This window comes from Phyllobates terribilis, unplaced genomic scaffold, assembly GCF_046119375.1.
Source record: "Phyllobates terribilis strain yellow unplaced genomic scaffold, ASM4611937v1 Scaffold_7__3_contigs__length_470593459, whole genome shotgun sequence".
Lineage (NCBI taxonomy): Eukaryota > Metazoa > Chordata > Amphibia > Anura > Dendrobatidae > Phyllobates > Phyllobates terribilis.
The window spans coordinates 390365273-390390613 of record NW_027362767.1 but is presented as its reverse complement, the minus strand read 5'-3'; positions in this window follow the sequence as shown (position 1 = coordinate 390390613).

The window sequence follows — 25341 nt, the reverse complement described above, 5'->3', positions numbered from 1 at the left end:
TAATGCCCCTTGGAAAAGTGGTGGAGGCAAAGTAGCTTAACAAATCTGCTTTAATGCCACTCTGTAGAGATGTGGTGGTCACAGTAGCTTAACAAGATGGTTTTAATGCCCCTTGGAAAAGTGGTGGAGGTCACAGTTGATTAACAGGACGGTTTTAATGCCCCTTGGAAAAGTGGTGGAGGTCACAGTAGCTTAACAAGATGGTTTTAATGCCCCTTATAAAAGTGGTGGAGGTCATAGTAGCTTAACAAGACGGTTTTAATGCCCCTTGGACAAGTGGTGGAGGTCGCAGTAGCTTAAAAAGACTGTTTTAATGCCCCTCACATGAAACGTGGAGGTCACAGTAGCTTAACAAGACGGTTTTAATGCCCTTTAGAAAAGTGGTGGAGGTCACAGTAGCTTAACAAGACGGGTTTAATGGACTCGGAAGAGATGTGGAGGTCACAGTAGCTTAACAAGATGGTTTTAATGCTCCTCGCAATATACAAGGAGGTCACAGTAGCTTAACAAGGCAGTTTTAATGCCCCTTAGAAAAGTGGTGGAGGTGACAGTAGCTTAACAAGACGGTTTTAATGCCCCTCGGAAGAGACATGGAGGTCACAGTAGCTTAACAAGATGGTTTTATTGCTCCTTGGAAAAGTGGTGGAGGTCACAGTAGCTTAACAAGATGGTTTTAATGCCCCTTGGAAAATTGGTGGAGGTCGCAGTAGCTTAACAAGACGGTTTCAATGCCCCTTGGAATAGTGGTGGAGGTCCCAGTAGCTAAACAAGATGGTTTTAATGCCCCTTGGAAAAGTGGTGGAGGTCACAGTGACTTAACAAGACTGTTTTAATGTCCCTCGCTAGAGACGTGTTGGTCACAGTAGCTTAACAAGATGGTTTTAATGCCCCTTGGAAAAGTGGTGGAGGTCCCAGTAGCTAAACAAGACTGTTTTAATGCCCATTGGAAAAGTGGTGGAGGTCACAGTAGCTTAACAAGACACTGTTAATGCCCCTTGGAAAAGTGGTGGAGGTCACAGTAGCTTAACAAGACGGTTTTAATGCCCCTTGGAAAAGTCGTGGAGGTCACAGTTTCTTAACAAGATGGTTTTAATGTCCCTTGGAAAAGTGGTGGAGGTCGCAGTAGCCTAACAAGACTGTTGTAATGCCCCTCGTAAAAGTCGTGGAGGTCACAGTAGCTTAACAAGACTTTTTTAATGCCCTTTGGAAAAGACGTGGAGGTTGCAGTAGCTAAACAAGACGGTTTTAATGCCCCTCGGAACAGATGTGGAGGTTGCACTAGCTTAACAAGAATATTTTAATGCCCCTCGGAAGAGACATGGAGGTCACAGTAACTTAACAAGGCAGTTTTAATGCCCCTTGGAAAAGTGGAGGATTTCACAGTAGCTAAACAAGACTGTTTTCTTGCCCTTCGGAAGAGACGTGGAGGTCACAGTAGCTTAACAAGATGGTTTTACTGCTCCTTGGAAAGTGGTGGAGGTCACAGTAGGTTAACAAGATGGTTTTAATGCCCCTTGGAAAAGTGGTGGAGGTCACAGTAGCTTAACAATACGGTTTAAATGCCCCTTGGAAAAGTGGTGGAGGTCGCATTAACTAAACAAGATGGTTTTAATGCCCCTTGGAAAAGTGGTGGAGGTCAAAGTAGCTTAAGAAGTCTGCTTTAATGCCACTCGGTAGAGATGTGGTGGTCACAGTAGCTTAACAAGATGGTTTTAATGCTCCTTGGAAAAGTGGTGGAGGTCACAGTTGATTAAAAGGACGGTTTTAATGCCCCTTGGAAAAGTGGTGGAGGTCACAGTAGCTTAACAAGATGGTTTTAATGCCCCTTATGAAAGTGGTGGAGGTAACAGTAGCTTAAGAAGACGTTTTTAATGCCCCTTGAAAAAGTGGTGGAGGTCGCAGTAGCTTAAAAAGACAGTTTTAATGCCCCTCACATGAAACGTGGAGGTCACAGTAGCTTAACAAGATTTTTTTAATGCCCCTTAGAAAAGTGGTGGAGGTCGCAGTAGCTTAACAAGACGGGTTTAATGCCCTCGGAAGAGACGTGGAGGTCACAGTAGCTTAATAAGATGATTTTAATGCCCCTCGGAATAGACGTGGAGGTCACAGTAGCTTAACAAGACAGTTTTAATGCCCCTTGAAAAAGTGGTGGAGGTCACAGTAGCTTAACAAGACGGTTTTAATACCCCTCGGAAGAGACGTGAAGGTCACAGTAGCTTAACAAGATTGTTTTATTGCCCCTTGGAAAATTAATGGAGTTCGCAGTAGCTTAACAATACTGTTTTAATGCCCCTTGGAAAAGTGGTGGAGGTCCCATTAACTAAACAAGATGGTTTTAATGCCCCTTGGAAAAGTGGTGGAGGTCAAAGTAGCTTAACAAGTCTGCTTTAATGCCACTCGGTAGAGATGTGGTGGTCACAGTAGCGTAACAAGATGGTTTTAATGCCCCTTGGAAAAGTGGTGGAGGTCACAGTTGATTAACAGGACGGTTTTAATGCCCCTTGGAAAAGTGGTGGAGGTCACAGTAGCTTAACAAGATGGTTTTAATGCCCCTTATAAAAGTGGTGGAGGTCATAGTAGCTTAACAAGACGGTTTTAATGCCCCTTGGAAAAGTGGTGGAGGTCGCAGTAGCTTAAAAAGACTGTTTTAATGCCCCTCACATGAAACGTGGAGGTCACAGTAGCTTAACAAGACGGTTTTAATGCCCTTTAGAAAAGTGGTGGAGGTCACAGTAGCTTAACAAGACAGGTTTAATGGACTCGGAAGAGATGTGGAGGTCACAGTAACTTAACAAGGTGGTTTTAATGCCCCTCGCAATAGACAAGGAGGTCACAGTAGCTTAACAAGGCAGTTTTAATGCCCCTTAGAAAAGTGGTGGAGGTGACAGTAGCTTAACAAGACGGTTTTAATGCCCCTCGGAAGAGACATGGAGATCACAGTAGCTTAACAAGGCAGTTTTAATGCCCCTTGAAAAAGTGGTGGAGGTCACAGTAGCTTAACAAGACGGTTTTAATACCCCTCGGAAGAGACGTGAAGGTCACAGTAGCTTAACAAGATTGTTTTATTGCCCCTTGGAAAAGTGGTGGAGGTCACAGTAGCTTAACAGGATGGTTTTAATGCCCCTTGGAAAATTAATGGAGTTCGCAGTAGCTTAACAATACTGTTTTAATGCCCCTTGGAAAAGTGGTGGAGGTCCCATTAACTAAACAAGATGGTTTTAATGCCCCTTGGAAAAGTGGTGGAGGTCAAAGTAGCTTAACAAGTCTGCTTTAATGCCACTCGGTAGAGATGTGGTGGTCACAGTAGCTTAACAAGATGGTTTTAATGCCCCTTGGAAAAGTGGTGGAGGTCACAGTTGATTAACAGGACGGTTTTAATGCCCCTTGGAAAAGTGGTGGAGGTCACAGTAGCTTTACAAGATGGTTTTAATGCCCCTTATAAAAGTGGTGGAGGTCATAGTAGCTTAACAAGACGGTTTTAATGCCCCTTAGAAAAGTGGTGGAGGTTGCAGTAGCTTAACAAGATGGGTTTAATGCCCCTTGGAAGAGACGTTGAGGTCACAGTAGCTTAACCAGACGATTTTAATGCCCCTTGGAAAACTGGTGGAGGTCACTGTAGCTTAACAAGACGGTTTTAATGCCCCTTGGAAAAGTGGTGGAGGTCACAGTAGCTTAACAAGACAGTTTTAATGCCCTTTGGAAAAGTTGTGGAGGTTACACTTGCTTAGCAAGACTGTTTTAATGCTCCTTTGGAAAAGTGGTGGAGGTCACAGTAGCTTAAAATGACGGTTTTAATGCCCCTTGGAAAAGTGGTGGAGGTCCCAGTAGCTTAACAAGACGGTTTTCATTCCCCTTGGAAAAGTGGTGGAGGTCGCAGTAGCTTAACAAGACTGTTTTAATGCCCCATGGAATAGACTTGGAGGTCGCAGTAGCTTAACAAGACAGTATTAATGCCCCTTGGAAAAGTTGTGGAGGCCACAGTAGCTTAACAAGACTGTTTTAATACCACTTGGAAAAGTGGTGGAGGTCACAGAAGCTTAACAAGACTGTTTTAATGCCCCTCTGTAGAGACGTGGTGGTCACAGTAGCTTAACAAGATGGTTTTAATGCCCCTTGGAAAAGTGGAGGTCACAGTTGTTTAACAGGACGGTGTTAATGCCCCTTGGAAAAGTGGTGGAGGTCACAGTAGCTTAACAAGACTGTTTTAATGCCCATTGGAAAAGTGATGGAGGTCACAATAGCTTAACAAGACGGTGTTAATGCCCCTTGGAGAAGTGGTGGAGGTCACAGTAGCTTAACAAGACGGTTTTAATGCTCTTTGGAAAAGTCGTGGAGGTCACAGTAGCTTAACGAGACCGTTTTAATGCACTTGGAAAAGTGGTGGAGGTCGCATTAGCTTAAAATGACTGTTTTATTGCCCATCGGAAGAGACGTGGAGGTCACAGTAGCTTAACAAGATGGTTTTAATGCCCCTTGGAAAAGTGGTGGAGGTCCCAGTAGCTAAACAAGACTGTTTTAATGCCCATTTGAAAAGTGGTGGAGGTCACAGTAGCTTAACAAGACACTGTTAATGCCCCTTGGAAAAGTGGTGGAGGTCACAGTAGCTTAACAAGACGGTTTTAACTCCCCTTGGAAAAGTCGTGGAGGTCACAGTTTCTTAACAAGATGGTTTTAATGCCCCTTGGAAAAGTGGTGGAGGTCGCAGTAGCCTAACAAGACTGTTGTAATGCCCCTCGTAAAAGTCGCGGAGGTCACAGTAGCTTAACAAGACGGTTTTAATGCCCTTTGGAAGAGACGTGGAGGTTGCAGTAGCGAAACAAGATGGTTTTAATGCCCATCGGAACAGACGTGGAGGTTGCACTAGCTTAACAAGAATATTTTAATGCCCCTCGGAAGAGACATGGAGGTCACAGTAACTTAACAAGGCAGTTTTAATGCCCCTTGGAAAAGTGGAGGATTTCACAGTAGCTAAACAAGACGGTTTTCTTGCCCTTCGGAAGAGACGTGGAGGTCACAGTAGCTTAACAAGATGGTTTTAATGCTCCTTGGAAAGTGGTGGAGGTCACAGTAGCTTAACAAGATGGTTTTAATGCCCCTTGGAAAAGTGGTGGAGGTCACAGTCGCTTAACAATACGGTTTTAATGCCTCTTGGAAAAGTGGTGGAGGTTGCATTAACTAAACAAGATGGTTTTAATGCCCCTTGGAAAAGTGGTGGAGGTCAAAGTAGCTTAACAAGTCTGCTTTAATGCCATTCGGTAGAGATGTGGTGGTCACAGTAGCTTAACAAGATGGTTTTAATGCCCCTTGGAAAAGTGGTGGAGGTCACAGTTGATTAAAAGGACGGTTTTAATGCCCCTTGGAAAAGTGGTGGAGGTCACAGTAGCTTAACAAGATGTTTTTAATGCCCCTCATAAAAGTGGTGGAGGTAACAGTAGCTTAACAAGACGTTTTTAATGCCCCTTGAAAAAGTGGTGGAAGTCGCAGTAGCTTAAAAAGACAGTTTTAATGCCCCTCACATGAAACGTGGAGCTCACAGTAGCTTAACAAGATCTTTTTAATGCCCCTTAGAAAAGTGGTGGAGGTCGCAGTAGCTTAACAAGACGGGTTTAATGCCCTCGGAAGAGACGTGGAGGTCACAGTAGCTTAATAAGATGATTTTAATGCCCCTCGGAATAGACGTGGAGGTCACAGTAGCTTAACAAGGCAGTTTTAATGCCCCTTGGAAAAGTGATGGAGGTCACAGTAGCTTAACAAGACGGTTTTAATGCCCCTCGGAAGAGACGTGAAGGTCACAGTAGCTTAACAAGATGGTTTTATTGCCCCTTGGAAAAGTGGTGGAGGTCACAGTAGCTTAACAGGATGGTTTTAATGCCCCTTGGAAAATTAATGGAGTTCGCAGTAGCTTAACAATACGGTTTTAATGCCCCTTGGAAAAGTGGTGGAGGTCCCATTAACTAAACAAGATGGTTTTAATGCCCCTTGGAAAAGTGGTGGAGGTCAAAGTAGCTTAACAAATCTGCTTTAATGCCACTCTGTAGAGATGTGGTGGTCACAGTAGCTTAACAAGATGGTTTTAATGCCCCTTGGAAAAGTGGTGGAGGTCACAGTTGATTAACAGGACGGTTTTAATGCCCCTTGGAAAAGTGGTGGAGGTCACAGTAGCTTAACAAGATGGTTTTAATGCCCCTTATAAAAGTGGTGGAGGTCATAGTAGCTTAACAAGACGGTTTTAATGCCCCTTGGACAAGTGGTGGAGGTCGCAGTAGCTTAAAAAGACTGTTTTAATGCCCCTCACATGAAACGTGGAGGTCACAGTAGCTTAACAAGACGGTTTTAATGCCCTTTAGAAAAGTGGTGGAGGTCACAGTAGCTTAACAAGACGGGTTTAATGGACTCAGAAGAGATGTGGAGGTCACAGTAGCTTAACAAGATGGTTTTAATGCTCCTCGCAATATACAAGGAGGTCACAGTAGCTTAACAAGGCAGTTTTAATGCCCCTTAGAAAAGTGGTGGAGGTGACAGTAGCTTAACAAGACGGTTTTAATGCCCCTCGGAAGAGACATGGAGGTCACAGTAGCTTAACAAGATGGTTTTATTGCTCCTTGGAAAAGTGGTGGAGGTCACAGTAGCTTAACAAGATGGTTTTAATGCCCCTTGGAAAATTGGTTGAGGTCGCAGTAGCTTAACAAGACGGTTTCAATGCCCCTTGGAATAGTGGTGGAGGTCCCAGTAGCTAAACAAGATGGTTTTAATGCCCCTTGGAAAAGTGGTGGAGGTCACAGTGACTTAACAAGACTGTTTTAATGTCCCTCGCTAGAGACGTGTTGGTCACAGTAGCTTAACAAGATGGTTTTAATGCCCCTTGGAAAAGTGGTGGAGGTCCCAGTAGCTAAACAAGACTGTTTTAATGCCCATTGGAAAAGTGGTGGAGGTCACAGTAGCTTAACAAGACACTGTTAATGCCCCTTGGAAAAGTGGTGGAGGTCACAGTAGCTTAACAAGACGGTTTTAATGCCCCTTGGAAAAGTCGTGGAGGTCACAGTTTCTTAACAAGATGGTTTTAATGTCCCTTGGAAAAGTGGTGGAGGTCGCAGTAGCCTAACAAGACTGTTGTAATGCCCCTCGTAAAAGTCGTGGAGGTCACAGTAGCTTAACAAGACGGTTTTAATGCCCTTTGGAAAAGACGTGGAGGTTGCAGTAGCTAAACAAGACGGTTTTAATGCCCCTCGGAACAGATGTGGAGGTTGCACTAGCTTAACAAGAATATTTTAATGCCCCTCGGAAGAGACATGGAGGTCACAGTAACTTAACAAGGCAGTTTTAATGCCCCTTGGAAAAGTGGAGGATTTCACAGTAGCTAAACAAGACTGTTTTCTTGCCCTTCGGAAGAGACGTGGAGGTCACAGTAGCTTAACAAGATGGTTTTACTGCTCCTTGGAAAGTGGTGGAGGTCACAGTAGGTTAACAAGATGGTTTTAATGCCCCTTGGAAAAGTGGTGGAGGTCACAGTTGATTAACAGGACGGTTTTAATGCCCCTTGGAAAAGTGGTGGAGGTCACAGTAGCTTAACAAGATGGTTTTAATGCCCCTTATAAAAGTGGTGGAGGTCATAGTAGCTTAACAAGACGGTTTTAATGCCCCTTGGAAAAGTGGTGGAGGTCGCAGTAGCTTAAAAAGACTGTTTTAATGCCCCTCACATGAAACGTGGAGGTCACAGTAGCTTAACAAGACGGTTTTAATGCCCTTTAGAAAAGTGGTGGAGGTCACAGTAGCTTAACAAGACGGGTTTAATGGACTCGGAAGAGATGTGGAGGTCACAGTAACTTAACAAGATGGTTTTAATGCCCCTCGCAATAGACAAGGAGGTCACAGTAGCTTAACAAGGCAGTTTTAATGCCCCTTAGAAAAGTGGTGGAGGTGACAGTAGCTTAACAAGATGGTTTTAATGCCCCTCGGAAGAGACATGGAGATCACAGTAGCTTAACAAGGCAGTTTTAATGCCCCTTGAAAAAGTGGTGGAGGTCACAGTAGCTTAACAAGACGGTTTTTATACCCCTCGGAAGAGACGTGAAGGTCACAGTAGCTTAACAAGATTGTTTTATTGCCCCTTGGAAAAGTGGTGGAGGTCACAGTAGCTTAACAGGATGGTTTTAATGCCCCTTGGAAAATTAATGGAGTTCGCAGTAGCTTAACAATACTGTTTTAATGCCCCTTGGAAAAGTGGTGGAGGTCCCATTAACTAAACAAGATGGTTTTAATGCCCCTTGGAAAAGTGGTGGAGGTCAAAGTAGCTTAACAAGTCTGCTTTAATGCCACTCGGTAGAGATGTGGTGGTCACAGTAGCTTAACAAGATGGTTTTAATGCCCCTTGGAAAAGTGGTGGAGGTCACAGTTGATTAACAGGACGGTTTTAATGCCGCTTGCAAAAGTGGTGGAGGTCACAGTAGCTTAACAAGATGGTTTTAATGCCCCTTATAAAAGTGGTGGAGGTCATAGTAGCTTAACAAGACGGTTTTAATGCCCCTTGGAAAAGTGGTGGAGGTCGCAGTAGCTTAAAAAGACTGTTTTAATGCCCCTCACATGAAACGTGGAGGTCACAGTAGCTTAACAAGACGGTTTTAATTCCCTTTAGAAAAGTGGTGGAGGTCACAGTAGCTTAACAAGACGGGTTTAATGGACTCGGAAGAGATGTGGAGGTCACAGTAACTTAACAAGATGGTTTTAATGCCCCTCGCAATAGACAAGGAGGTCACAGTAGCTTAACAAGGCAGTTTTAATGCCCCTTAGAAAAGTGGTGGAGGTGACAGTAGCTTAACAAGACGGTTTTAATGCCCCTCGGAAGAGACATGGAGATCACAGTAGCTTAACAAGATGGTTTTATTGCCCCTTGGAAAAGTGGTGGAGGTCACAGTAGCTTAACAAGATGGTTTTAATGCCCCTTGGAAAATTGGTGGAGTTCGCAGTAGCTTAACAAGACGGTTTCAATGCCCCTTGGAATAGTGGTGGAGGAAGTAGTAGCTTAAAAAGACGGTTTTAATGCCCCTTGGAAAAGTGGTGGAGGTCGCAGTAGTTTAACAAGATGGTTTTAATGCCCCTTGGAAAAGTGGTGGAGGTCGCAGTAGCTTAAGAAGATGGTTTTAATGCCCCTTGAAATAGTGGTGGAGGTCGCAGTAGCTTAACAAGACTTTTTTATTGCCCCATTCAAGAGTCATGCAGTACAGCATCTTAAAAACATTATTCCCATTATTGGGGACTGAGTCTTCCGTAGTCTTTGCTTATGCCTTCCAAGCAAAAGCTGTCAAAAATTAGGACGGAGAAAATTGCAATTCCCCTTACAAGAGCCATGCAGTACAGCATATTACAAACATTATTCCCATTATTGGGGAGTGGGTCTTTCATAGTCTTTGCTTATGCCTTCCAAGCAAAAGCTGCCAAAAATAAGGAGGAAATGCAATGCCCCTTCGAAGAGTAGTGGAGGTTAGAGTAATTAAAAACAACATTTCAATGCCCCTTGGAAGAGCTGCCGAATTCAGAGTTGTTTAACAAGACACTTTTAATGCCCCTTGGAAAAGTAGTGGAGGTCACAGCAGCTTAATAAGACGGTTTTAATGCCCCTCGGAAGAGACGTGGTGGTCACAGTAGCTTTACAAGATGGTTTTAATGCCCCTTGGAAAAGTGGTGGTGGGCATAGTAGCTTAACAAGATGGTTTAATGCCCCTTCGAAAAGTGGTGGAGGTCGCAGTAGGTTAACAAGACGGTTTTAATGCCCAATGGAAAAGTGGTGGAGGTCCCAGTAACTTAACAAGACTGTTTTAATGCACCTCCGAAGAGGCGTGGTCGTCACACTAGCTTAACAAGACGGTTTTAATGCCCCTTGGAAAAGTGGTGGATGTCACAGTAGCTTAACAAGATGGTTTTTATGCCACTTGGAAAAGTGGTGGAGGTCGCAGTAGCTTAACAAGACTGTTTTAATGCACCTCGGAAGAGGCATGTTCGTCACACTAGCTTAACAAGACGGTTTTATTGCCCCTTGGGAAAGTGGTGGAGGTCACAGTAGCTTAATAGGACCGTTTTAATGCCCCTTGGAAAAGTGGTGGAGGTCACAGAAGCTTAACAAGACGGTTTTAATGCTCCTTGGAAAAGTGGTGGAGGTCACAGTAGCTTAACAATACTGTTTTAATGCCCCTCGGAAGAGACTTGGAGGTCACAGTAGCTTAACAAGACGGTTTTAATGCCCCTTGGAAAAGTGGTGGAGGTCACAGTAGCTTAACAATACTGTTTTAATGCCCCTTAGAAAAGTGGTGGAGGTCGCAGTAGCTTAACAAGACTGGTTTAAAGCCCGTCGAAAGAGACTTGGTGGTCACAGTAGCTTTAAAAGACGGTTTTAATGCCTCTTAGAAAAGTGGTGGAGGTCACTGTAGCTTAACAAGAGCGTTTTAATGCCCAATGGAAAAGTGGTGGAGGTCGCAGTAGCTTAACAAGACGGTTATAATGCCGCTTTGAAAAGTGGTGGTGGTCATAGTAGTTTAACAAGATGGTTTAATGCCCCTTGGAAAAGTGGTGGAGGTCGCAGTAGCTTAACAAGACAGTTTTAATGCCCCATGGAAAAGTGGTGGAGGTCCCAGTAGCTTAACAAGATGGTTTTTATGCCCCTTGGAAAAGTGGTGGAGGTCGCAGTAGCTGAACAAGAGTGTTTTAATGCCCCTCAGAAGAGGCGTGGTCGTCACACTAGCTTAACAAGACGTTGTTAATGCCCCTTGGAAATATGGTGGAGGTCACAGTACTTTAATAGGACGATTTCAATGCCCCTTGGAAAAGTGGTGGAGGTCACAGTAGCTTAACAAGACGGTTTTAATGCTTCTTGGAAAAGTGGTGGAGGTCACAGTAGCTAAACAAGATGGTTTTAATGCCCCTTGGAAAAGTGGTGGAGGTCGCAGTAGCTTAAAAAGACTGTTTTAATGTCCCTCGGAAGAGACTTGGAGGTCACAGTAGCTTAACAAGATGGTTTTAATGCCCCTTGGAAAAGTGGTGGAGGTCACTGTAGCTTAACAAGAGAGTTTTAATGGCCATTGGAAAAGTGGTGGAGGTCACAGTAGCTTAACAAGACTGTTTTAATGCCCCTTGGAAAAGTGGTGGAGGTTACAGTAGCTTAACAAGATCGTTTTAATGCCACTTGGATAAGTGGTGGAGGTCGCAGTAGCTTAAAAGACTGTTTTAATGCTCCTTGGAAAAGACGTGGAGGTCACAGTAGCTTAAAAAGACGGTTTTAATGCCCCTTGGAAAAGTGGTAGAGGTTGCAGTAGCTTAACAAGATGGTATTAATGCCCCTTGGAAAAGAGGTGGAGTTCGCAGTAGCTTAAAAAGACTGTTTTAATGCCCCTCACAAGAGACGTGGAGGTCACAGTAGCTTAAAAAAATGGTTTTAATGCCCCTTGGAAAAGTGTTGGAGGTCACAGTAGCTTAACAAGACTCTTTTAATGCCCCTTAGATAAGTGGTGGAGGTCACAGTAGCTTAACAAGAGTCTTTTAATGCCCGTCGGAAGAGACGTGGTAGTCACAGTAGCTTAACTAGACTGTTTTAATGCCCCTTGGAAAAGTGGTGGAGGATACCGTAGCTTAACAAGACGGTTTTAATGCCCCTCGGAGGAGACGTGGAGGTCACAGTAGCTTAACAAGACGGTTTTAATGCCCCTCGGTAGAGACGTGGAGGTTGCAGTAGCTTAACTAGACTGTTATAATGCCCCTCGGAAGAGAATTGGAGGTCACAGTAGCTTAACAACATGGTTTTAATGCCCCTTGGAAAAGTGGTGGAGGTCACAGTAGCTTAACAAGACGGTTTTAATGCCCGTTGGAAAAGTGGTGGAGGTCGCAGTAGCTTAACAAGATGGTTTTAATGCCAATTGGAATAGTGGTGGAGGTCGAAGTAGCTTAACAAGATGGTTTTAATGCTCCTTGGAAAAGTGATGGAGGTCGCATTAGCTTAAGAGGACAGTTTTAATGCCCCTTGGAATAGTGGTGGAGGTCGCAGTAGCTTAACAAGACTTTTTTAATGCCCCTTTCAAGAGTTATGCAGTACAGTACCTTAAAAACATTTTTCCCATTATTGGGAACTGCGTCTCCCATAGTCTTTGCTCATGCCTTCCAAGCAAAAGTCGTCAAAAATTAGGACGGAGAAAATTGCAATGCCCCTTACATGAGCCATGCAGTACAGCATATTACAAACATTATTCCCATTATTGGGGAGTGGGTCTCCCATAGTCTTTGCTAAAGCCTTCCAAGCAAAAGCTGCCAAAAATTAGGAGATAATACTATGCCCCTTCGAAGAGTCGTGTAGGTTATAGTAATTAAAACAAAACTTCAATGCCCTTTGGAAGAGCTGTGGAATTCAGAGTGGTTTAAACAAGACACTTTTAATGTCCCTTGGAAAAGTAGTGGAGGTCACAGTAGCTTAACAAGACGATTTTAATGCCCCTTGGAAAAGTGGTGGAGGTCACAGTGGCATAACAAGACGGTTTTAATGCCCCTTGGAAAAGTGGTATAGGTTGCAGTAGCTTAACAAGACTGTTTTAATGCCCCTCGGAAGAGGCGTGGTGGTCAAACTAGCTTAACAAGATGGTTTTAATGCCCCTCGGAAGAGACGTGGAGGTGATAGTAGCTTAACAAGACGGTTTTAATGCCCCTTGGAAAATTGGTGACGGTCACAGTAGCTTAACAAGATGGTTTTAATGCCCCATGGAAAAGTGGTGCAGGGCCCAGTAGCTTAGCAAGATGGTTTTAATGCTCCATGGAAAAGTGGTGGAGGTCACCGTAGCTTAACAAGACTGTTTTAATGCCCCTCGGAAGAGACATGGTTGTCACAGTAGCTTAATAAGACGGTTTTAATGCCCCTTGGAAAAGTGGTGGAGGTCAGAGATGCTTAACAAGACGGTTTTAATGCCCCTTGGAAAAGTGGTGGAGTTCACAGTAGCTTAACAAGACAGTTTTAATGCCCCTTGGAAAAGAGGTGGAGGTCGCAGTAGCTTAAAAAGACTGTTTTAATGCCCCATGGAAGAGACTTGCAGGTCGCAGTATCTTAACATGACGGTATTAATGCCCCTTACAAAAGTGGTGGAGGTCACTGTAGCTTAACAAGACGGTTTTAATGCCCCTTGGAAAAGTGGTGGAGGTCACAGTAGCTTAACAAGATGGTTGTAAGGCCCATTGGAAAAGTGGTGGAGGTTACAGTTGCTTAACAAGACGGTTTTATTGCCCCTTGGAGAAGTGGTGGAAATCGCAGTAGCTTAAGAAGACTGTTTTTATGCTCCTTGGAAAGGACGTGGAGGTCACAGTAGCTTAACAAGACGTTTTTAATGCCCCTTGGAAAAGTGGTGGAGGTCACAGTAGCTTAACAAGACTGTTTTAATGCCCCTTAGAAAAGTGGTGGAGGTTGCAGTAGCTTAACAAGATGGGTTTAAAGCCCCTCAGAAGAGACGTGGTGATCAAAGTAGCTTAACAAGATAGTTTTAATGCCCCTTGGAAAAGTGGTGGAGGTCACTGTAGCTTAACAAGATGGTGTTAATGCCCCTTAGAAAAGTGGTGGAGGTCACAGTAGCTTAACAAGATGGTTTTAATGCCCCTTGGAAAAGTGGTGGAGGTCGCATAAGCTTAACAAGACTGTTTTAATGCCCCTTGGAAAAGACGTGGAGGTCACAGTAGCTTAACAAGACATTTATAATGCCCCTTGGAAACGTGGTGGAGGTAACAGAAGCTTAAAAAGACGGTTTTAATGCCCCTTGGAAATGTGGCGGAGGTCCCAGTAGCTCAATAAGATGGTTTTAATGCGCCTTGGAAAAGTGGTGGAGGTCACAGTAGCTTAACAAGATGGTTTTAATGCCCTTTGGAAGAGACTTGGAGGTCAAAGTAGTTAAACAATACGGTTTTAATGCCCCTTGCAAAAGTGGTTGAGGTCTCAGTAGCTTAACAAAATAGTTTTATTGCTCCTTGGAAAAGTGGTGGAATTCACAGTTGATTAAAAGTACGGTTTTAATGCCCCTTGGAAAAGTGGTGGAGGTCGCAGTAGCTTAACAAGTTGGTTTTAATGCCCCTTGGAAAAGTGGTTGAGGTCCCAGAAGCTTAACAAGATGATTTTAATGCCCCTTGGAAAATTGGTGTAGGTCATCCTAGCTTAACAAGACTGTTTTAATGCCCCTCGGAAGAGACATGGTGGTCACAGTATCTTAATAAGACGGTTTTAATGGCCCTTTGAAAAGTGGTGGAGGTCAGAGTTGCTTAGCAAGACGGATTTAATGCCCCTTGGAAAAGTGGTGGAGTTCACAGAAGCTTAACAAGACGGTTTTAATGCCCCTTGGAAAAGAGGTGGAGGTCACAGTAGCTTAAAAAGACTCTTTTAATGCTCCATGGAAGAGACTTTGAGGTCGCAGTATCTTAACAAGACGGTATTAATGCCCCTTGGAAAAGAGGTGGAGGTCGCAGTAGCTTAAAAAGACTGTTTTAATGCCCCTCACAAGAGACGTGGAGGTCACAGTAGCTTAAAAAAAAATGGTTTTAATGCCCCTTGGAAAAGTGTTGGAGGTCACAGTAGCTTAACAAGACTCTTTTAATGCCCCTTAGAAAAGTGGTGGAGGTCACAGTAGCTTAACAAGTGTCTTTTAATGCCCGTCGGAAGAGACGTGGTAGTCACAGTAGCTTAACTAGACGGTTTTAATGCCCCTTGGAAAAGTGGTGGAGGATACCGTATCTTAACAAGACGGTTTTAATGCCCCTTGGAAAAGTGGAGGAGGTCACAGTAGCTTAACAAGATGGTTTTAATGCCCTTTGGAAAAGTGGTGGAGGTTACAGTTGCTTAACAGGACGGTTTTATTGCCCCTTGGAAAAGTGGTGGAAATCGCAGTAGCTTAACAAGACTGTTTTTATGCTCCTTGGAAAGGATGTGGAGGTCACAGTAGCTTAACAAGACTGTTTTACTGCCCCTTGGAAAAGTTGTGGAGGTCACAGTAGCTTAAAAAGACAATTTTAATGCCCCCTGGAAAAGTGGTGGAGGTCCCAGTAGCTTAACAAGACGGTTTTCATGCCCATTGGAAAAGTGGTGGAGGTTGCAGTAGCTTAACAAGACTGTTTTAATGCCCCATGGAAGAGACTTGGAGGTAGCAGTAGCTTAACAAGATGGTTTTAATGCCCCTTGTAAAAGTGGTGGAGGTCGCAGTGGCTTAAAAAGACTGTTTTAATGCCCCTCAGATGAAACGTGGAGGTCACCGTAGCTTAAAAAGACGGTTTTAATGCCTCTTGGAAAAGTGGTGGAGGTCACAATAGCTTAACAAGATGGTTGTAATGCCCCTTGTAAAAGTGGTGGAGGTCACAGTAGCTTAACAAGACGGTTTTAATGCCCCTTGGAAAAGTGGTGGAGGTCGCAGTGGCTTAAAAAGACTGTTTTAATGCCCCTCAGATGAAACGTGGAGGTCACAGTAGCTTAACAAGACGGTTTTAATCCCCCTTGGAAAAGTGGCGAAGGTCACAGTTGATTAACAAGATGGTTGTAATGCCCCTTGTAAAAGTGGTGGAGGTCACAGTAGCTTAACAAGACAGTTTTAATGCCCCTTGGAAAAGTGGTGGAGGTCGCAGTAGCTTAAAAAGACTGTTTTAATGCCCCTCAGATGAAACGTGGAGGTCACAGTAGCTCATCAAGACGGTTTTAATGCCCCTTGGAAAAGTGGTGGAGGTCACAGTAGCTTTACAAGACTATTTTAATGCCCCTTAAAAAAGTGGTGGAGGTCGCAGTAGCTTAACAAGACGAGTTTAATGCCCTCGGAAGAGACGTGGAGGTCACAGTAGCTTAACAAGACTGTTTTAATGCCCCTCGGATTAGACGTGCAGGTTGCACTATCTTAACAAGACTGTTTTAATGCCCCTCGGAAGAGACATGGAGGTCACAGTAGCTTAACAAGGCAGTTTTAATGCCCCTTGGAAAAGTGGTGGAGGTCACAGTAGCTTCACAAGACGGTTTTAATGACCCTCGGAAGAGACGTAGAGGTCACAGTAGCTTAACAAGATGGTTTTAATGCCCCTTGGAAAAGAGGTGGAGGTCACAGTAGCTTAACAAGATGGTTTTAATGACCCTTGGAAAAGTGGTGGAGGTCACAGTAGCTTAACAAGACAGTTTTAATGCCTCTTGGAATAGTGGTGGTGGTCCCAGTAGCTAAACAAGATGGTTTTAATGCCCCTTGGAAAAGTGGTGGAGGTCACAGTGGCTTAACAAGACCGTTTTAATGCCCCTCGCTAGAGATATGTTGGTCACAGTAGCTTAACAAGATGGTTTTAATGCCCCTTGGAAAAGTGGTGGAGGTCACAGTTGATTAACAGGACGGTTTTAATGCCCCTTGGAAAAGTGGTGGAGGTCGCAGTAGCTTACCAAGACGGTTTTAATGCCCCTTGGAAAAGTTTTTGAGGTCCCAGTAGCTTAACAAGATGGTTTAAATGCCCCTTGGAAAAATGGTGGAGGTCACAGTAGCTTAACAAGACTGTTTTAATGCCCCTCCGAAGAGACGTGTTGGTCACAGTAGCTTAACAAGACCATTTTAATGCCCTTTGGAAAAGTGGTGGAGGCCACAGTTGCTTAACCAGATGGTTTTAATGCTCCTTGGAAAAAGTGGTGGAGGTCACAGTAGCTTAACAAGACGGTTTTAATGCCCCTTGGAAAAGTGGTGGAGGTCACAGTAGCTTAACAAGATGATTTTAATGCCCCTTGGAAAAGAGGTGGAGGTCGCAGTAGCTTGAAAAGACTGTTTTAATGCCCCTCGGAAAAGACGTGGAAGTCACAGTAGCTTAACAAGATGTTTTTAATGCCCGTTGGAAAACTGATGGAGGTCACTGTAGCTTAAAAAGATGGTTTTAATGCCCCTTGGAAAAGTGGTGGAGGTCACAGTAGCTTAACAAGACAGTTTTAATGCCCTTTGGAAAAGTTGTGGAGGTTTCACTTGCTTAGCAAGACTGTTTTAATGCCCCTTTGGGAAAGTGGTGGAGGTCACAGTACCTTAAAATGACGGTTTTAATGCACCTTGGAAAAGTGGTGGAGGTACCATTAGCTTAACAAGACGGTTTTCATGCCCCTTGGAAAAGTGGTGAAGGTCGCAGTAGCTTAACAAGACTGTTTTAATGCCCCATGGAAGAGACTTGGAGGTCGCAGTAGCTTAACAAGATGGTTTTAATACCCCTTAGGAAAGTGGTGGAGGTCGCAGTATCTTAACAAGACGGGTTTAATGCCCTCGGAAGAGACGTGGAGGTCACAGTAGCTTAACAAGATAGTTTTAATGCCCCTCGGAATAGACGTGGAGGTTGCACTATCTCAACAAGACTGTTTTAAAGCCCCTCGGAACAGACATGGAGATCACAGTAGCTTAACAAGGCAGTTTTAATGCCCCTTGGAAAAGTGGTGGAGGTCACAGTAGCTTAACAAGACGGTTTTAATGCCCCTTGTAAGAGACGTGTAGGTCACAGTAGCTTAACAAGATGGTTTTATTGCCACTTGGAAAAGAGGTGGAGGTCACAGTAGCTTAACAAGAAGGTTTTAGTGCCCCTTGGAAAAGTGGTGGAGATCACAGTGGCTTAACAATACAGTTTTAATGCCTCTTGGAATAGTGGTGGAGGTCCCAGTAGCTAAACAAGATGGTTCTAATGCCATTTGGAATAGTGGTGGAGGTCACAGTAGCTTAACAATACGTTTTTAATGCCTCTTGGAATAGTGGTGGAGGTCCCAGTAGCTAAACAAGATGGTTTTAATGCCCCTTGGAAAAGTGGTGGTGGTCACAGTGGCTTAACAAGACTGTTTTATTGCCGCTCGCTAGAGACGCTTTGGTCACAGTAGCTTAACAAGATGGTTTTAATGCCCCTTGGAAAAGTTTTGGAGGTCACAATAGCTTAACAATACAGTTTTAATGCCTCTTGGAATAGTGGTGGAGGTCACAGTAGCTAAACAAGATGGTTTTAATGCCCTTTGGAAAAGTGGTGGAGGACACAGTAGCTTAACAATACAGTTTTAATACATATTGCAATAGTGGTGGAGGTCCCAGTAGCTAAACAAGATGGTTTTAATGCCCCTTGGAAAAGTGGTGGAGGTCACAGTGGCTTAACAAGACTGTTTTAATGCCCCTCGCTAATGACATGTTGGACACAGTAGCTTAACAAGATGGTTTTAATGCCCTTTGGAAAAGTGGTGGAGGTCACAGTTGATAAACAGGACGGTTTTAATGCCCCTTGGAAAAGTAGTGGAGGTCGCAGTAGCTTAACATGACAGGTTTAATGCCCCTTGGAAAAGTTTTGGAGGTCCCAGAAACTTAACACAATGGTTTAAATGCCCCTTGGAAGAGTGGTGGAGGTCACAATAGCTTAACAACACTGTTTTAATGTCCCTCCGAAGAGACGTGGTGGTCACAGTAGCTTAAAAAGACAGTTTTAATGCCCCTTGGAAAAATTTTGGAGGTCACAGTTGCTTAAGAAGACGGTTTTAATGCCCCTTGGAAAAGTGGTGGATGTCACAGTAGCTTAACAAGACGGTTTTAATGCCCCTTGGAAAAGTGGTGGAGGTCACAGTAGCTTAACAAGGTGGTTTTAATGCCCCTATGAAAAGAGGTGGAGGTGGCAGTAGCTTAAAAAGACTGTTTTAATGCCCCTCGGAAGAGACGTGGAGGTCACAGTAGCTTAAAAAAAAATGGTTTTCTTGCCCCTTGGAAAAGTGGTGGAGGTCACAGTAGCTTAACGAGCTGGTTTTAATGCGCTTGGAAAAGTGGTGGAGGTTGCATTAGCTTAAAATGACTGTTTTATTGACCATTTGAAGAGACGTGGAGGTCACAGTAGCTTAACAAGATGGTTTAATGCCCCTTGGAAAAGTGGTGGAGGTCGCAGTAGCCTAACAAGACTGTTGTAATGCACCTCGGTAGAGTCGTGGAGGTCACAGTAGCTTAACAAGATGGTTTTAATGCCCTTTGGAAGAGACGTGGAGGTTGCAGTAGCTAAACAAGACGGTTTTAATGCCCCTCGGAAGAGATGTCGAGGTTGCACTAGCTTAGCAAGAATATTTTAATGCCCTTTGGAAGAGACATGGAGGTCACAGTAACTTAACAAGGCAGTTTTAATGCCCCTTGGAAAAGTGGAGGATTTCACAGTAGCTAAACAAGACGGTTTTATTGCCCTTCGGAAGAGAGGTGGAGGTCACAGTAGCTTAACAAGACAGTTTTAATGCCCCTTGGAAAGTGGTGGAGGTCACAGTAGCTTAACAAGATGGTTTTAATGCCCCTTGGAAAAGTGGTGGAGGTCACAGTAGCTTAACAATACGGTTTTAATGCCCCTTGGAAAAGTGGTGGAGGTCCCATTAGCTAAACAAGTTGGTTTTAATGCCCCTTGGAAAAGTGGTGGAGGTCAAAGTAGCTTAACAAGTCTGTTTTAATGCCACTCGGTAGAGATGTGGTGGTCACAGTTGATTAACAGGACGGTTTTAATGCCCCTTGGAAAAGTGGTGGAGGTCACAGTAGCATAACAAGATAGTTTTAATGCCCCTTGGAAAAGTGGTGGAGGTCACAGGGGCTTAACAATACAGTTTTAATGCCTCTTGGAATAGTGGTGGAGGTCCCAGTAGCTAAACAAGATGGTTTTAATGCCCCTTGTAAAAGTGGTGGAGGTCACAGTAGCTTAGCAAGACGGTTTTAATGCCCCTTGGAAAGTGGTGGAGGTCACAGTAGCTTAACAAGATGGTTTTAATGCCCCTTGGAAAAGTGGTGGAGGTCACAGTAGCTTAACAATATGGTTTTAATGCCCCTTGGAAAAGTGGTGGAGGTCCCATTAGCGAAACAAGTTGGTTTTAATGCCCCTTGGAAAAGTGGTGGAAGTCAAAGTAGCTTAACAAGTCTGTTTTAATGCCACTCGGTAGAGATGTGGTGGTCACAGTAGCTTAACAAGATGGTTTTAATGCCCCTTGGAAAAGTGGTGGAGGTCACAGTTGCTTAAGAAGACGGTTTTAATGCCCCTTGGAAAAGTTTTAGATGTCACAGTAGCTTAACAAGACGGTTTTAATGCCCATTGAAAAAGTGGTGGAGGTCACAGTAGCTTAACAAGGCAGTTTTAATGCCCCTATGAAAAGAGGTGGAGGTGGCAGTAGCTTAAAAAGACTGTTTTAATGCCCCTCGGAAGAGACGTGGAGGTCACAGTAGATTAAAAAAAAATGGTTTTATTGCCCCTTGGAAAAGTGGTGGAGGTCACAGTAGCTTAACGAGCTGGTTTTAATGCGCTTGGAAAAGTGGTGGAGGTTGCATTAGCTTAAAATGACTGTTTTATTGCCCATTTGAAGAGACGTGGAGGTCACAGTAGCTTAACAAGATGGTTTTAATGCCCCTTGGAAAAGTGGTGGAGGTCGCAGTAGCCTAACAAGACTGTTGTAATGCCCCTCGGTAGAGTCGTGGAGGTCACAGTAGCTTAACAAGATGGTTTTAATGCCCTTTGGAAGAGTCGTGGAGGTCACAGTAGCTTAATAAGACGGTTTTAATGCCCCTCGGAAGAGATGTGGAGGTTGCACTAGCTTAGCAAGAATATTTTAATGCCCTTTGGAAGAGACATGGAGGTCACAGCAACTTAACAAGGCAGTTTTAATGCCCCTTGGAAAAGTGGAGGATTTCACAGTAGCTAAACAAGACTGTTTTATTGCCCTTCGGAAGAGAGGTGGAGGTCACAGTAGCTTAACAAGACGGTTTTAATGCCCCTTGGAAAGTGGTGGAGCTCACAGTAGCTTAACAAGATGGTTTTAATGCCCCTTGGAAAAGTGGTGGTCACAGTAGCTTAACAATACGGTTTTAATGCCCCTTGGAAAAGTGGTGGAGGTCCCATTAGATAAACAAGTTGGTTTTAATGCCCCTTGGAAAAGTGGTGGAGGTCAAAGTAGCTTAACAAGTCTGTTTTAATGCCACTCGGTAGAGATGTGGTGGTCACAGTTGATTAACAGGACGGTTTTAATGCCCCTTGGAAAAGTGGTGGAGGTCACAGTAGCATAACAAGATGGTTTTAATGCCCTTTGGAAAAGTGGTGGACTTCACAGTGGCTTAACAATACAGGTTTAATGCCTCGTGGAATAGTGGTGGAGGTCCCAGTAGGTAAACAAGATGGTTTTAATGCCCCTTGTAAAAGTGGTGGAGGTCACATTAGCTTAACAAGACGGTTTTAATGCCTCTCACATGAAACGTGGAGGTCACAGTAGCTTAACAAGATGGTTTTAATGCCCCTTAGAAAAGTGGTGGAGGTCGCAGTAGCTTAACAAGACGGGTTTAATGCCCTCGGAAGAGACGTGGAGGTCACAGTAGCTTAACAAGATAGTTTTAATGCCCCTCGGAATAGACGTGGAGGTTGCACTATATCAACAAGACTGTTTTAAAGCCCCTCGGAACAGACATGGAGGTCACAGTAGCTTAACAAGGCAGTTTTAATGACCCTTGGAAAAGTGGTGGAGGTCACAGTAGCTTAACAAGATGGTTTTAATGCCCCTTGTAAGAGACGTGTAGGTCACAGTAGCTTAACAAGATGGTTTTATTGCCACTTGGAAAAGAGGTGGAGGTCACAGTAGCTTAAAAAGATGGTTTTAATGCCCCTTGGAAAAGTGGTGGAGGTCACAGTGGCTTAACAACACAGTTTTAAAGCCTCTTGGAATAGTGGTGGAGGTTCCAGTAGCTAACAAGATGGTTCTAATGCCCTTTGGAATAGTGGTGGAGGTCACAGTAGCTTAACAATACGTTTTTAATGCCACTTGGAAAAGAGGTGGAGGTCACAGTAGCTTAAAAAGATGGTTTTAATGCCCCTTGGAAAAGTGGTGGAGGTCACAGTGGCTTAACAACACAGTTTTAAAGCCTCTTGGAATAGTGGTGGAGGTTCCAGTAGCTAACAAGATGGTTCTAATGCCCCTTGGAAAAGTTTTCGAGGTCACAGTAGCTTAGCAATACAGTTTTAATGCCTCTTGGAATAGTGGTGGAGGTCCCAGTAGCTAAACTAGATGGTTTTAATGCCCCTTGGAAAAGTGGTGGAGGTCACAGTAGCTTAACAATACAGTTTTAATACATCTTGGAATAGTGGTGGAGGTCACAGTGGCTTAACAAGACTGTTTTAATGCCCCTCGCTAATGACATGTTGGACACAGTAGCTTAACAAGATGGTTTTAATGCCCCTTGGAAAAGTGGTGGAGGTCACAGTTGATAAACAGGATGGTTTTAATACCCCTTGGAAAAGTAGTGGAGGTCGCAGTAGCTTAACATGACGGGTTTAATGCCCCTTGGAAAAGTTTTGGAGGTCCCAGAAGCTTAACACAATGGTTTAAATGCCCCTTGAAAAAGTGGAGGAGGTCACAGTAGCTTAACAACACTGTTTTAGTGCCCCTCCTTAGAGACGTGGTGGTCACAGTAGCTTAACAAGACGGTTTTAATGCCCCTTGGAAAAGTGGTGGAGGTCACAGATGCTTAAGAAGACGGTTTTAATGCCCCTTGGAAAAGTGGTGGATGTCACAGTAGCTTAACAAGACGGTTTTAATGCCCCTTGGAAAAGTGGTAGAGGTCACAGTAGCTTAACAACGCAGTTTTAATGCCCCTATGAAAAGAGGTGGAGGTGGCAGTAGCTTAAAAAGACTGTTTTAATGCCCCTCGGAAGAGACGTGGAGGTCACAGTAGCTTAAAAAAAAATGGTTTTATTGCCCCTTGGAAAAGTGGAGGAGGTCACAGTAGCTTAACAACACTGTTTTAGTGCCCCTCCTTAGAGACGTGGTGGTCACAGTAGCTTAACAAGACGGTTTTAATGCCCCTTGGAAAAGTGGTGGAGGTCACAGATGCTTAAGAAGACGGTTTTAATGCCCCTTGGAAAAGTGGTGGATGTCACAGTAGCTTAACAAGACGGTTTTAATGCCCCTTGGAAAAGTGGTAGAGGTCACAGTAGCTTAACAACGCAGTTTTAATGCCCCTATGAAAAGAGGTGGAGGTGGCAGTAGCTTAAAAAGACTGTTTTAATGCCCCTCGGAAGAGACGTGGAGGTCACAGTAGCTTAAAAAAAAATGGTTTTATTGCCCCTTGGAAAAGTGGTGGAGGTCACAGTAGCTTAACGAGCTGGTTTTAATGCGCTTGGAAAAGTGGTGGAGGTAGCATTATCTTAAAATGACTGTTTTATTGCCCATTTGAAGAGACGTGGAGGTCACAGTAGCTTAACAAGATGGTTTTAATGCCCCTTGGAAAAGTGGTGGAGGTCACAGTAGCCTAACAAGACTGTTGTAATGCCCCTCGGTAGAGTCGTGGAGGTCACAGTAGCTTAACAAGACGGCTTTAATTCCCTTTGGAAGAGACGTGGAGGTTGCAGTAGCTAAACAAGACGGTTTTAATGCCCCTCGGAAGAGATGTGGAGGTTGCACTAGCTTAGCAAGAATATTTTAATGCCCTTTGGAAGAGACATGGAGGTCACAGTAAATTAACAAGGCAGTTTTAATGCCCCTTGGAAAAGTGGAGGATTTCACAGTAGCTAAACAAAACGGTTTTATTGCCCTTCGGAAGAGAGGTGGAGGTCACAGTAGCTTAACAAGACAGTTTTAATGCCCCTTGGAAAGTGGTGGAGGTCACAGTAGCTTAACAAGATGGTTTTAATGCCCCTTGGAAAAGTGGTGGAGGTCACAGTAGCTTAACAATACGGTTTTAATGCCCCTTGGAAAAGTGGTGGAGGTCCCATTAGCTAAACAAGTTGGTTTTAATGCCCCTTGGAAAAGTGGTGGAGGTCAAAGTAGCTTAACAAGTCTGTTTTAATGCCACTCGGTAGAGATGTGGTGGTCACAGTTGATTAACAGGACGGTTTTAATGCCCCTTGGAAAAGTGGTGGAGGTCACAGTTGCATAACTAGATGGTTTTAATGCCCCTTGGAAAAGTGGTGGAGGTCACAGTGGCTTAAGAATACAGTTTTAATGACTCTTGGAATAGTGGTGGAGGTCCCAGTAGCTAAACAAGATGGTTTTAATGCCCCTTGTAAAAGTGGTGGAGGTCACAGTAGCTTAACAAGACGGTTTTAATGCCTCTTGGAATAGTGGTGGAGGTCGCAGTAGCTTAAAAAGACTGTTTTAATGCCCCTCACATGAAACGTGGAGGTCACAGTAGCTTAACAAGATGGTTTTAATGCCCCTTAGAAAAGTGGTGGAGGTCGCAGTAGCTTAACAAGACGGGTTTAATGCCCTCTGAAGAGACGTGGAGGTCACAGTCGCTTAACAAGATAGTTTTAATGCCCCTCGGAATAGACGTGGAGGTTGCACTATCTCAACAAGATTGTTTTAAAGCCCCTCGGAACAGACATGGAAGTCACAGTAGCTTAACAAGGCAGTTTTAATGCCCCTTGGAAAAAGTGGTGGAGGTCACAGTAGCTTAACAAGACTGTTTTAATGCCCCTCCGAAGAGACCTGGAGGTCCCAGTAGCTTAACAAGATGATTTTAATGCCCCTTGGAAAAGTGGTGTAGGTCACAGAAGCTTAACAAGACGGTTTTAATGCCCCTTGGAAAAGTGGTGGAGGTCGCAGTAGCCTAACAAGACTGTTGTAATGCCCCTCGTAAAAGTCGTGGAGGTCACAGTAGCTTAACAAGACTGTTTTAATGCCCCTCCGAAGAGACCTGGAGGTCCCAGTAGCTTAACAAGATGATTTTAATGCCCCTTGGAAAAGTAGTGGAGGTCACAGAAGCTTAACAAGACGGTTTTAATGCCCCTTGGAAAAGTGGTGGAGGTCGCAGTAGCGTAACAAGACTGTTGTAATGCCCCTCGTAAAAGTCGTGGAGGTCACAGTAGCTTAACAAGACGGTTTTAATGCCCTTTGGAAGAGACGTGGAGGTTGCAGTAGCTAAACAAGATGGTTTTAATGCCCCTCGGAACAGACGTGGAGGATGCACTAGCTTAACAAGAATATTTTAATGCCCCTCGGAAGAGACATGGAGGTCACAGTAACTTAACAAGGCAGTTTTAATGCCCCTTGGAAAAGTGGAGGATTTCACAGTAGCTAAACAAGACGGTTTTCTTGCCCTTCGGAAGAGACGTGGAGGTCACAGTATCTTAACAAGATGGTTTTAATGCTCCTTGGAAAGTGGTGGAGGTCACAGTAGCTTAACAAGATGGTTTTAATGCCCCTTGGATAAAGTGGTGGAGGTCACAGTAGCTTAACAAGACTGTTTTAATGCCCCTCCGAAGAGACCTGGAGGTCCCAGTAGCTTAACAAGATGATTTTAATGCCCCTTGGAAAAGTGGTGGAGGTCACAGAAGCTTAACAAGATGGTTTTAATGCCTCTTGGAAAAGTGGTGGAGGTCACAGAAGCT